Genomic DNA, 13390 nt, shown 5'->3' with positions numbered 1-13390 from the left:
ATATATATATATATGCATGTTGCTTTGTTAATAGTGGTAATGGTTAAAATATGTATTTATTGGTCCTGAACATAACCTATCCAAACTCACTCGTAACGCTGGAGAATTAGGACAAAAATTACATCAGTTTCACAGATCAACACATATTTAGAAGACGTCAGTCATAACGGGAGCCCAAAAAAATCCTGATCAATTTCACCTAAACAGACAGGAATTAGCTATTTTGGTTTGAAGGCGAGGCGAGTTTATTTATTTAGTGCTTTCACAACAAGTGCAGCTGTGCTGTAAATGCTGCCCATTAAGGCACAATAACAGCATGCTCCCTGCAGCCATCAACAGGGACTCTATAATAGCAGTTAAAAGTGAAGCATCTATTCTGGGAAAATTTCAGGGCTTGTACTTTGACAAACTCCCACTCGGTGATTTTAACGAAATGAGCAGGTATCTTTATGATGAGTTTTGATTAATTGCCACGGCTCATTTTGAAAATGTAATGTAATGCAGGCATGTTGTTTTTTCCCAAGCTTTACTTTGAAAAATGGTTCATAATGGCCTATTCACCACTTCTTCTTGAAGCCTATATTGTAACTAGAACAGGAAATGTTCACTTCACAAGTACTAGTGAAGCAATTGCTATTTGATGTGAAATACAGCATGTAATTAGTTAACTTAAAACTTTTCAACAAGACTTGCGAATTACGGCTACAAACATAACGGCGATTAAATGTATGTAATTCATCCGATCTGATTTTAAGTGTACCTAATTTCGTAACCGTTGTATGCACCTACATCTCACCCCAAATATTGTTTGACTGTTGGCGTGAAAGCGGTGTCTATCTTGGGTACTTCCGTTCTTGGTCAGATGCTAACTGAACTAATAAATCTCAATGTTAGGACAAGACAAGGAGAGGGTGGTCATTCAAGATGGGTATGCCTGTTTTTTCTTTACACCCGTCAAATGGCACTCGGTACTAGCAGGGGGTGGGGTGGGCTGGAAGTGTGTAATTGTGTGTCTTGGCTGGCTGAAGGTATTTGTGTGTGAAAGGAAGTATGCGTGCTTGATCACCACATCAGCAGGAAGTCCCCGCAGGAGGCCTGCTCGTGCCGCCTCACCCCCAATTCAGTGTCCTTTTGGTGTGCTGTACAACTACAACACTGGTGCATGCTAATAATAATTAGGGGTCAATTTAATACTGGGTAATTTTGTCACTGATTCCAACTGCACCCCTATTTTTAGCTATTCAAGCGATGGTGTGGATGCTGGAAAGTGACTACACTTTTTGTTTCAACGTAAATCAACAATGAGTGAAAGGTTAACATTTTAATTATTTTAGGGAGCTATTTGTGTTAACATTTGCATTTACAGTGGGTAAGATTTGCTGCTGTTCTGTAAAATTTTGCCAATCATCTTGTTGCAACTTATTGTTTGGCCCCCAGTGATAATGTACAGTATGTTTGCACACTGTAAAAGAATAGATCTTGACGCATTTAGTGATAAAATTGCACACAAGCACTGTGGATGCAGTGAGGTGCTAGACTATAATGATTCTTCATGTGTTGCAACCCATCCGTTGTGCTCTGTGAATTGCTTCAAATAGTGAAATGGAGCATCACACTCAATGTTTAGTTCAGAGCTTGAATTTATTTATTTCCCATCTGCCTGGAAGAGACTGGCAAATTGGCTGTGTGCTTTTTATTCATTTATTTATTCTAAATAAACTTCACAGCTTCCTAAAATACGAGTGGAGGCACAAAGCCACATAATCTTCTGCTCAAAATGTGGGCACTGAGCCAACTGGCAATGGAATTGAGGAGGGGGAGTGAGTGAGTTGGGAAGTGGCCAGTGGCTGGTGTGCTGCCCGGTCTGATTTTTTTAAACTTCACTTGAGATCAAGTCTGACCAACTTAAAGTGACATCGCTTCCCTTACTGTAGGGGTGGCCAAGTCCGGTCCTCGAGAGCCCCTATCCCGTCTGTTTTCCATGTCTCCCTCCACCAACACACCTAAATCAAATAATCGGGATCGGTATGAAGCTTCTGGACAGCTTGCTGATGAGTTTATCATTTGATTCAGGTGTGATAGAGGAGGGATATATGAAAAACAGACTCGATGGGGGCTCTCGAGTACCAGAGTTGGCCACCCCTGCCTTACTATGAATGTGTATGTTCACAATGTATCTTAAGTAGAGGAGAGACTTTAAAGAACGGTACGAGCATCTGTAAAGAAAAATAGCTTTGATTTTGTCTTTAAAACTACTTATCAATAAGATCACATTTAAAGTGACCAGACAATCCTCTTCACCAGGCATATGTTCATTTTTGGATGGTGGTTTGCTCCTAAGTGTGTGGTCTACATGCTAGTCGACTTTACTTTGGCTACTTACCAAAGTCTTAACCTGTGTGTCGTCTTATGATGCTCTTATTTTGAAACTTTTACCAGGCTTTTTAACGTGTTTCACAACATGTTATTATTGCACCACAAAGAGTTATGGTGTAATTGTGCTATTTACAGAGATCAACGTGTCACTCTAACTTCCCCCGCTGACGGTTTATCGACATAACACTCTTAGGGATAACGGCTGCCCAGACATCCCCATTTACGATAATTGAGTGGCGCATAAAGTGGGACCCCGGTGCACCATTGTGATATTTTATTGTAAAGTACACACAATACGGCCCTGCTTAAATGCCGTCGATCTGGTAATAATGGCAGTATTGATTCCGCTGGAGCGCTTGATTGTCTACAGCTGCTCAATGACATCTACGTGACGTCACGCCTTCACATGATAACGCAAGGAACAAAAGGCCTAAAGGAGGAAAAGCATCCGGAATTAATTGGACGGGATTGGCACGGTATTGTGTTTAATCACGCTCACAGATTTGTCTGGAATCTCCCATAGGGGCCTTACTCATTGACCAACGCTTTGATTTCCCATGTGAAAATAAACACTGTCGTTAATTTACAAGACTTGTTCTGTCAATTTGACATGACTTTTGTTGACAAACTTTGGAGGTATAGCTGCAGCACGTTCAATATAATGCCAATGTTTGCCACATGAAACGGTTAGTCAGGAGAGAAAACCCATGTCATCCATTTCAATCCTTTCATTCCAGTCAGATGAGTAAAATGAGAAACACATTGAAATAAGCATGAGTGTCATTTTCAAATGGTGGGTATTTTGACTGATATATTAGTGTTTGATCCCTTACAACAACAAAAAAAGCATAGTGGCCTGTATCCATATTAAGTATAAAAAACAGTTTTTCGCGGTTTTTCAATTGTAGGTTTTGCGTTTTCATGGATTTTGCGGTGTACAGCGAACAATGGGGGAACAATATGAAACCTGTTGGTAAATTTTTGATTTTTTTTAACCAACATTCTCTAATTTAGTATAATGATGAATTTAAATTGTTGGCAATTCTATTAAACAATCTTTAAAATCACTTTCTTTATTTGCTGGATATTTCATTGAATCAGCCTCTGTGCTGAAAGTCAAGAATCCACAAGTCAACAAAATCATTTTGATGTGCTGTAGAAAGAACACTAAGGGTTTTGTCCTTACGACTCACACTATTCGTAGCCACAACAACAGTAGATTGCCTTCTCTGTACAATCTTGTAAAAGAGGAGCATGAAGATAGAAACATACACACAAGCCCTTGAAAGGAATCATATGATCTGCTGAATTGTGGGTAAAAACAACAACATGCTGTTGCTTACGTAAGCAGCTGCACATTCTTTCTCTATTCAAAACGCTGTCTGTCCTTTCCCAGCAAGTCTATTACTCTACCCACCAAATGTGAGGTTATTTAAAAGCCACATTCAAAAGAATTAGGTGAAGTGATATACATGTAAGCAATTGGTTAACATTTTGAACATGCCTGTTTTGAGTGCCTCTACTAAACCATTTGTTGTCTCAAGTGGAACGCTCTTGGAGTCGTTTTTAAAAGTATTGTCTTAAACTTTTTTCCCAGTCCCATGCTGTTCGCTTAAACTCCCCATCCTCCACCTCATCTAAACAACATGCAACAGGGTGGAGGTCAAAACAGACTGCAGATAAGAAGGAAAGAGGTGGAGAAGGAGAACATGGGTGGAGGGGTAGATGACGCTGGGGTGTACTCCCTGACCGCAGAGCACAATGTCTTATCTTGTCCTCGACGGTTATCAACTGCACATGGAGCATGTGTCTGCTGCCATCAGAAATTTTAATAATCATCAAGGGAAAAAGAAGCGCGGTAGAAAAGCCTCGAGTTGACTGATTACAGCAGCCATATAGGTGAAGGATACTCCAGTTTTTAAGTGTCACTCTCAAAACGGATTTCATCATCCTTAACTAAAACTCATTTTATTCTGCTTATGTTCCATAATCAAACAAGAAACAAGAAAATGGATACATATTAATAAGGGTTTTGAAATATAACTCAAATGTTTTAGCGAGGATGAAGAAACAGTCCATCAAATATGTTTTCTCATTCACTGTAACTTTAAATCCGGGAGCCAGAACCCTGCCTCTACATCCAGTGAACAAAAGAAAACAAGAAAAAAATAGGACGATGACAATAGTTATAATATTACGAGATTCAAGTTGCAATATTAGGAGAATAAAGTCATACCTTGTAATACAATGAGAAAAAGTAGCAATGTTATGGATAAAAGTTGTAGGCGTACGAGAATAAAGTCATACATTGTCACATTAAAAAAATAAAATTTTAATATTGCGAGACAAAATAAAAGTACGAGATTAAGGTCGTTATATTACTTAGTCTTTTCATTTTGTCAACCGGAGTTTTGTTTTCACTGACTTTGACTTTTGCCAACATAAGGTCTGTGTGATCACAAAACCTCTTTTGGCAACGGGCATTGCATGAGCAAGTCTGAACGAAACATAAAACAAAGAAGAACCTAATAGCATTTAGCCAAGCTGGCACTGATGCGAAATACCAGGATACCATTCTTCCATTAAGAGTAAGGCTATCTATTGTCTTACGGCCATGTAATCCAAATCTTCGTATAAAGTCACGATTCATGCAGTCATTGAAGTTACGCGGCAACCATTGCTTTCTGTCCTTATGAACAGTTCAAGTTATTTGTTATTTTTTTAGTATTTTGGCTGGTTTGTTTCTGATGTGTGGCAAAGGTCTTTGCCTGTTCTTGAGTTATGGTTACAAACAGTAATATCCCTGGGATGAGCCCAGAGCGAATCTTGGATAAGCTGCTAGCCTCATGGCTTAGGTCCCCACCCCCATCTCCCTGGTGCTCGCTCCTTCCCGCTCCCGCCCTTTCTGCTCAATATACACTACACTTGCCAATTTAATAAAGAAAGACTTTGTCATGCGTATCTTTCCGACAGCTTCCTGGGCAGAGTGACAAAAGTGTGGGGTTGAGCAGGAAAACAGGAAGACAGGCAGAACTGATCAAGGCTCAATGCAGACACTTACAGTACAGAGTTTTATCTGCGCATAAAAACCTGCCATACACGTCCTCACCAGGATGTTGCTCAACATGTCAGACCGAGGGTGTCGTAACGCAGATACTGTAGGTTTCCCGGTCAGGAAGGAGAACTTGTTGCTTCCTGTTGAAGGGCAACGTCGAACTGTCAGCGCCCGGGTAACAGCAGAACTCTGCGGTCTCCATGGGAAGAGTGTCTTATGGGCTAAATGCAGCATCTGATCATTGCGCGATTCCCCTTTACCTCTGGAGTTTTTTAATTTTTTTGTTTCTTTTAAATCTAACCAAACATTCTGTCATCCCTGTCATAGAAAACATAAATACCCGACCGGGTTTGACTGAATTTGAGTGCAATGACTAGGTTCCAACATGTCAACACTACATCACAACCAAAGTTATCTTAGGTAACCTTTAGTTCATCAACGGTGGTGACACCATTGCTTCATGAAAATTGTACGAGGTGATTCAGTTGTTTTTGTAGCACAATCGTTAAACTGTAACCTTGCTTTTAAAAATGTGAACATGTTCTACTTGTCAGTCAATTCCCCCCAACTAAGACAGACAACAGAGCTTTCCCATCATATGATATATAATTGAAAAAAATATATTTAAATAAGAGGTGACTGATTTGAACATTTTATATTGAACGGTCAACTTTTACATTAATTTCTATAGTATCCAATAATTATCTCATTTGTTTGACATTTAGTCATGAATTTCAAAACGGCTCTGAATATTTTTAAAACGATATGATTACTATGTCAAGTGTACGTTGAAACAACAACAACAATAGAGACTATCAGTATCAAAGCCTATCTGTCTAACAGAAGTAGCTTGGATCCTAATTGTTACGTCATACTAGTTACTCTCTTTTCTACAAACTAGAAAAAAATGGCTGGAAACTAGATTTGTAGTATTTTGAAACTTGCAGTTACCGGCCAACCGTTAAAAGCCAAATGCATATGTAAATACTGCAACATGGTTGCAAAGGCGCATACTGTACTGTATGTGTGACAATAAAAAAACATGGATTGCCAAAATTTGAGGACCTCTTTTATCCGAATTATATATTTGACCGACATGTTCTATGTGATGACCTTGCCAAATACTGGACTAACATGTATTATACAGCTTTCTTTCCATTTTGCCGGTCTTTTACCAGCATTGTTGTTTGTACCCGAAAGGTTTGTGTGCATTGAAGTATGCCTTTCAGAAAAAGGCTGGACTTTAAATGCACAGTTTCCTCCTTCCCAGAGTGCAAAGGTGTTCTAATCTGCATTATGTCTGCAGGGTTGCAGGCCACCATAATAATCCAGCTACAACCATACCTCCCCCCTCCTACCCCCGGAGTCAATCCACACACACACTTACTGATAATCTCACTGCTGTAATGAAGCGCTTGAGCGCTAACTGAGTCCAAAGTGATTTCTGCTGTGAGTCATTTGGGTAAATATGGGGAATGACAGCACCGACTTTCAATTTGGGCTCAGCTGTTTAACAGTCTAGTTGGAGCACACAAACACACTGACAGACGCACACACAGCTGAATGTGCTTTGGGTGTATTTTTTTTTGTTTTGCTTTGGGAAAATAGTTTTAATGCATGTATGTGGAAGCTGAAGCTACAAGCGTTTTGTGGTCAGTGGAAGGGCTTGCAGCGAAATCCGATTGGTGTTTGAACAGCTTCAAGTGTTATTGCAGCCATGTATCAGACTATTAGACCGGCTGCGCTTTTGACAGCTCCCCAGGTGGCAAACGGAAAAAAATTATATTATGCCGAGAACAATATGGATCCGGCAGCACGATGGACAAGTGATTAGCGCGACTATCTCAGTTCTAAGCATCTGGATTTAACTATATCCGTGTATGGCTTTTAGTGACTATTTAGAAATGTGATACAAACACTCAGTTGCTCCTCTACTCGATTTGAGTTTGAAAATAGTGTGATCTTGAAGAGGCTTTTAAAATATTGTTGATTATTTTCATGAATGAGAAGTCGAAATGAAAGTGTGACGTCGTTGAGGTCTTTTTGTGTACATTTTTTAAAATTGATTGCAATCATCTGCCATCTTAGACATTGGAAAGTTTTGAAGTTTCTTGATTTTTGTTCTCGTCTATTTTTCCAGGAGATCAAAGAAGTTTAAGTCATCCTGAACATAACCCACACAGCAGAATAGTCAGGTAATCTTTCAAAGACATTCCCAATTTGACCTTAATCAACTTTGAACGTAGTTTTGATTGGTAAATGCTGAAAGCCCAATTGTTGTTGAAAAATGCACTAAGTAAGTCTGACGGTTGTCTATTGTATACCACACTTTAGTTTCCTGCAACATAGGTCAATGAACAAAACTTTTAGCGACGTGGCCAAAGTCCTACGTCAGGATAAGTAAACAGGCTGCAGGTACATGTTGGTGCACGTGCAAACTGGGTAGTGTGTCACAGAGCACTGCGGCACTACCACAGAACCGACTCCTGACATCTGTGAGTCAATTAGCTGAAAGAAGAGAAAACATCCCTACCCCCTCTCTCTAACACCCCTCCTCCTTCACCACATGCATCCCTTCCTCCACCAAACAACTCCCAACCAGTACAGGATAGTCCAACCTAGGCAGCCCACTTCGGCAGTATTGCAAAGCCGCCCCTGTCTAGCCCGTGCGGGTGCGAGGCGCTTATGGGGGGAGGAGCGCAATTCAGGGCCTTGGGTGTGAGGGTGGTTGGGTGATGAGGTTGGATGTCAAGAATGCGGCTCATGGTCGACTCTTTTGTGTGTTTTGTGCAAGATGAATAGGCCTATGTCGGGGTTGGGGCGCTCGCTGGGCTTCCCCGTTGACTTGTATGCTAGAAAGCCTTTAAGGCCTTGGCCTGCCTCTTCAAACGAGACAGTTGATAAACTTAATACGCCCACTACTTACAGGCATGCATTTCTACGTCATGTAGTGTGGCAAATCCTTTTAGGATTGGGAAGGGTTAGGATTTTTTTTCAATGCTCAGAACATACTATAGTCCTTTTGTTTACGTACACAAAATAAAAGCAGTAGGACAAAAATCTCTGTAATTAGTAGAACGATTTCATGTTACTTAAAGGTATTCCATTCTTTTTTTAATTAAGTGAAAGTTATGGTTATAAAATACATAGTATTGTTTGCTTTAAGATGTACAGAATAACATTTCAGCAATGGGTGGTGAAATGTTGTTGCTAAAAAAGCAGGTGCATGGAGAAAGCAATCTATGGGATGGCAGGGCTGGCATCCCCACAAGTGAGCCCACAGTATAGGATAAAAATCGGGGCAGATATGTGAAAGTCAGTTTCTCTTCTCGTCACCATCTGGGAGCCAAGCGGGTCCAGGGCTCTGTCTTTTTTTAATTTTGCTGACTCTGGAAATATTAATGCATGGAAAAGAATTGCAATCTTTTTAAGAGTTTTATTGACTCTCTTTTCAAAGACAGATGACCACACAGTGGTGAGTTGCGTCCACATATCATATTACCTTGGGCCTTAATGACCTTTCTAGGTAAGAATGCTTGATTTATACAATGTATATTTAATGTGACAGGGTTTAGAACCAGGAAGTGGCAACAACTTGACAGCTTTTCTCAGTGCTCAGCGCTCCCGATATTAGTAGGCATGGAAGAAGAAAAAAGAGGGCAGGTATTCACATAATAGAAACGTAATTGTTACCTGTGAGGCAAACATGCTAACCATTAGGTCTACATGCTGCCCAATTTGCTTGCCTTTTGGTAAAATCCATCAACTGATTTTCTACAGCCTATTCTGATCAGGGCATCAAAGGGGCTGATGCCTTTGGGGGTGAAAGGCTTTCAAAGGGGACCATGCGAACACTACCAATGCTTGTTTTTCATAGAATTTGCCAACATATTTCCACACCAGTGTCTCCCTCTTTTCCCCATTTGTCCCTGATGCTTTCAATCCCTTCAAGCTACTGCTATATGGAAATATGCTCCAGTCACATTGCTAATTATTTAAGACACGTCACCTCAGCATTGGGGAGATAATGAATGATTAATAGGTCACTGTTCTCGTCAATCGCCATATTCCCCCTCTCTCTTCTTACTTAAACAGTACCGGTTTGGCCTGTCGGATAGGTGGTTGTGGTGTCCATTTGGTCCATTCTCTCTTGCGCTGTGTGCACATTCCTCGAGGTAACTGGAAACATCATCAGTGGCTCTCAGGCAGGAAGTGCAGTGGAGGGGACATGATTAGTGTGTGTGTCGACAATGATGCTCCAGGCTAGTAACACTGAAGAATGGTGTTGCCTGGATATAGAAGCGGTGGGGCTTGTGGTTGTGACTGTAAATGACCAACATTGCTCGGTAACCAGCACAAGATTGGATACATGAGCTGCAGTGGTGTTTGCATAGCTTGCATTAAGTCATCATCAGCATGTGTGAACACCTGCAGGCACCAAGGTAACTTATCATGCCTCCAGCATCGAGATAAGGGGGAAAGGAATTCTCAGCTGTGGCGGAGAACGTTATTCTAGCGTTTATCTGACGCCTCAGACTTCCCTTCATGGGCTCAACTTTCAAATATCGATAGTATAACTTTAATGCGTAGCGACAACTCTTCCAGCAGTCTTTCAAGGGCTCCAAATGCTTCAGATACAAGGAGTCAAAGAGGGTTTCAAAAAGCTCCCATCTAAACATGCAATGATAGAGGAAATTGGAGGATAGAGGGGAAACGGGATAAAATAACTGAGTAACTTTGAACTGCCTCTCCTCTGAGGTGGCAATACCCTACAGACTGTGTGAAAGATTGAAAACTATTTAAGAAGGATATTTTCACACCTCTGCTTGCACATAAAAAGTCACTATGAGAAGGCTGCTAATAGGCCCATGTGGAACAGTCTAAAGGACACTTTTGGTGTCGTTTTTTTTATATAGCCATTGTTTTGGATGAGGATGAAGTGCTGTTGGAAGTAGTCCAACACCTTGCAATAGTGCCTTAACTGACAACCACAGAACACTTGCAAGGGGGAATTTCCGCCTCAGAGTAGATGGGGAGGAACAGAGGAAGTTTGAATTATATAGACAGCGGTTTTGATATAAGTGACAGTTTGGATGCACTCATACCAAAACTGTAAAAATGGTCACATTTATCAACTCCAATGGCTTGTCGATAAATTGCCAAGGAAGAGGCATAACTTACTTTTGTGACGCCATGCATGAAGGTGAATATTACATCAATGCAACAGAGATGATTGCTTGCAACTCAACATTGCAACACTTTTTTCTGCCTCAGATACTTCCCAAGAAAACAGCTCATTCAATGATTTTTTTAAACCCCACCCTTCATACTCTATCAGTACTATACACACTATACACAGAGAACAACTCGGTAAAAAGCCAAGAAAGGTCACAATAGACAAAACTGTCTAATTTAATTTATACTACACACAGTTTTTCTTCTTGTGATTAAAAGGATCACAGCAATGCAGAAAAAACTGTTCATGTACTTATTTTGAAATGGTATATTTAAGAGTTTCAGATGGTTATGTTCTTTTTCCATGAAAACAATGATTGTAGCAATCATAGTATCTTATTAGCAGACATGCCTGCCACAAGTGTTTTCATATTTAATTAGCAGCATTGTCCCAAAACCATCTTTTGAGGCTTTTCAAGTCTGTTTTCAGTGGACAAATACATTGAACGTTCTTCTTTATATAATTAAGTACGTCATTGGGATTTATGATACAGATTAAAGAAGATTTGAAACCGCCCTGTTGGTTTTTGTAGTTGCGTTTTTGGATCGCTGCCACTCAGTGTTAGATAAATTCCCATTGTTTGTTTAAATTCTTTATGTCATTTTAAACATGAAAAGACCAGATGAGCCCTGGTCATTAAAATACCAGATGTGTAGTGTACTTGAAGTAGTAGGTGGAAATGAGCACTGGGCACTCAGCAAAAGAAATTCTGGCTGGAGTGCTGTTCACATGCATAGCTGGAATGATTGTAACATTTTATATAATCTCAAAGCAAGTAATATAGTTTCTATCATTTTGAATGTAAGATTTTTTTTACTCTTCAAGAAAACCAGATGTTTTAATGGGTTGCCAAACAGTGAAAGTGTGGTGGGAATGCAGTCTTATAAGAAAACTGCTAAGATTTGGACACTTTTGTTAAAAAGGCTTAAAACATGGGTGTCCAAACTGGACATCAAGGGACACAGTGGGTGCAGGTTTTCAATCCAACCAATGAAGAGGATACATTTTCTCCAATCTGTTGTCTTAATGATGTAATCAGTTGCTTGTTTCGGCAGAAACTTCATTGGTGAAACTGTCCGTGCTGGATCAGTTGGAACAACAGACTGCACCCACTCCAACCCTTTATGGAATAGTTTGGAAACCCCCTGGTTTATAACCTTAAAATGTATACTTAAGCAGCAGTCCTCTAATAATTAATTAAGTTGTGGACTTTGTGTTGTTTGAATTACTTCCAGAATACATTTAAATCTAGATCACTCTTGTTTGTTTATCGTTGCATGACCCTGATAATGAGTGTATTTATAGATGTGTTTTTGCTGCTCCATGCAAGTGAACTTAGGTTAACCATGTGACTACACACAAAACGTGACTCATTTCCATTCAAAAGAACTTTAGACCGAATGTCAAATACAAGAATATAGAATGGTTTCATCTGAAGACCTTTTTAGACATTTGGCAAATTAACTCTAGTCACAAAAAAGAAAAAGGCATACAACAAAAAACATAGAATGTCTTGAATATTTGTTTACTGTGATAGGTACATGGGCGGCCCGGTGGGGAAAGTGGTTAGTGCGCCGGTCTCACAGCTCTGGGGTCCTGGGTTCAAATCCAGGTCATGTCCATCTGTGTGGAGTTTGCATGTTCTCCCCGGGCCTGCGTGGGTTTCCTCTGGGTACTCCGGTTTCCTCCCACATTCCAAAAACATGCATGGTGTGCTGATTGGACACTCTTAATTGCCCCTAGGTGTGGGTGTCTGGCCACCGATTCAGGGTGTCCCCCGCCTCTGGCCTGGACTCAGCTGCGATAGGCTCCAGCACCCCCCGCGACCCTAATGGGGATAAAGCGGTTCAGAAAATGAGTTGAGTTGAGAGAGAGTGATAAATACACCTATCAAGACCAAAATGTTCCGACAAGGGTCAGAACACTTTATCTTAGTCGCGGGTCCAACGGTATGGAGGTCTAAAATGCACATCTAAAAAGAATTACAAATATTGGGAATCTCAATTAAGAGAGCGAAGCTTCGGTGAACGACTTATGACACCCACACACCTAGTATCCTCATATTATTACCCATGCACATTGTGTGTCTTATTCAGAGTGTGGAAAGTAGAAAAAAAATCTTATAGAGTAGTATATGAAAAAGGAGGTGAGTCAGCATTCATGTGGGACAAAAAAAGTTGCGACGGAAAGTACCTTCCTAAAGTGGTACATTCCAATCACCCCCAACCTAGACACCCCCCTCCCTTTTTAAAAACTTTTACTCAGCGCCCAACCCCAATGCTCCAGCGGTGTATGCTTGACTCCGACCGAATACACCCCCCACGCCCCCCGACTCACTCCCTCGGCAGCCTTGACTCAGGCTTATTGCCCTCGTTCAGCTGCTCAACTCCGCGCTGTCTGTTGATTGGTGCTCAAGAGGAGAAGGAAGCCTTGGGAGTATTTATAGAGACTCTCGTTTACCAGAACAATAACAACCCCCCGCCTCCAACCCACTCTCTCTTGAAGAGAAGAGGCCACATGACTGTGACATTTCACGTGGGACATTTTGCATGTCACACACATGCAGTGATAACAATATATTAGAACGTTACCTATGCCAAGACTTTCAGGAAAGGAAGTAGGTGCCTGCAATCACGTGGTGTCAACACTATGTACTTGAACAGTAAATATCCTGATAGCTCCTCTTGGAGTTGCCAGGATATGTTGAAATGGCAACTATATAA

The 13390-nt window shown here is 40.7% G+C and overlaps 1 long non-coding RNA gene across 1 annotated transcript in view; it reads left to right on the top strand.

The window, feature by feature from the left end:
- LOC144072909 (uncharacterized) overlaps positions 1-7627 on the top strand; it is a 40367-nt gene extending 32740 nt beyond the window's left edge. Inside the window, exon 4 of the long non-coding RNA XR_013299964.1 lies at positions 7572-7627. This is a non-coding gene — a long non-coding RNA (uncharacterized LOC144072909). The remainder of the gene's footprint in view (positions 1-7571) is intronic.
- Positions 7628-13390: the final 5763 nt, after the last annotated feature.

The sequence above is a fragment of the Stigmatopora argus genome, chromosome 4 (assembly GCF_051989625.1).
Source record: "Stigmatopora argus isolate UIUO_Sarg chromosome 4, RoL_Sarg_1.0, whole genome shotgun sequence".
In the NCBI taxonomy this organism is placed as follows: Eukaryota; Metazoa; Chordata; class Actinopteri; order Syngnathiformes; family Syngnathidae; genus Stigmatopora; species Stigmatopora argus.
Note: the sequence above shows the minus strand (reverse complement) of the source record. Positions and strands in the feature narration are given on the sequence as shown.